The sequence below is a fragment of the Octodon degus genome, unplaced genomic scaffold (assembly GCF_000260255.1).
Source record: "Octodon degus isolate 3935 unplaced genomic scaffold, OctDeg1.0 scaffold00037, whole genome shotgun sequence".
NCBI classification, from domain to species: domain Eukaryota; kingdom Metazoa; phylum Chordata; class Mammalia; order Rodentia; family Octodontidae; genus Octodon; species Octodon degus.
The window spans coordinates 1,776,587-1,777,186 of NW_004524613.1; positions in this window are offsets into that span (position 1 = coordinate 1,776,587).

Here is a 600-nt window from a genome sequence, read left to right on the forward strand (position 1 = left end):
AGAAATCTATTTTTTCATCCAGTAGATTTAGTGTTTATGTTTTAATATTTAACTCTTTATTCCATTTTCACTTTAGTTTAGTGAATGGTGATAGAGCTGGATCTACTTTTAGCTTTTGGAATGTGAAAAGCCAGTTTTCCCAGCACCATTTGTTAAAGAGGCTATCTTTATTCCTGTTAGTGTATTTGATCCCTTTGTTAAAGAAAAGGTGTCTGAATGTGTTTGTAGTTGTGTCTGAATCATCTAATCTGTTTCATTGATCTTCAGGTCTTTTTTTTTTTTCTTTTTGCCAATAGCATGCAAATTTTATCACAGTAGTTTTGTAGTATAATTTCAAATCAAGGATTATGATGCCTCCTTCTTTGCCTTTGTTGGTTATTAGTTCCAGATGAATTTGCGGAATGGTTTCTCTAGATCTGTCAGGTAATTGTAATTTGGTGATGGTATTTTTATGAGGATTGCATTAAATCTGTGTAACAGTTTTAGGAGTACGGCCATTTCACAATATTGGTTCTTCCTATCTATAGGCAAGGAATGTATTTACATTTTCTGAAATTCTCTTTGATTTCTGTTTTCAGAATATTGTAATTTTCATTATAT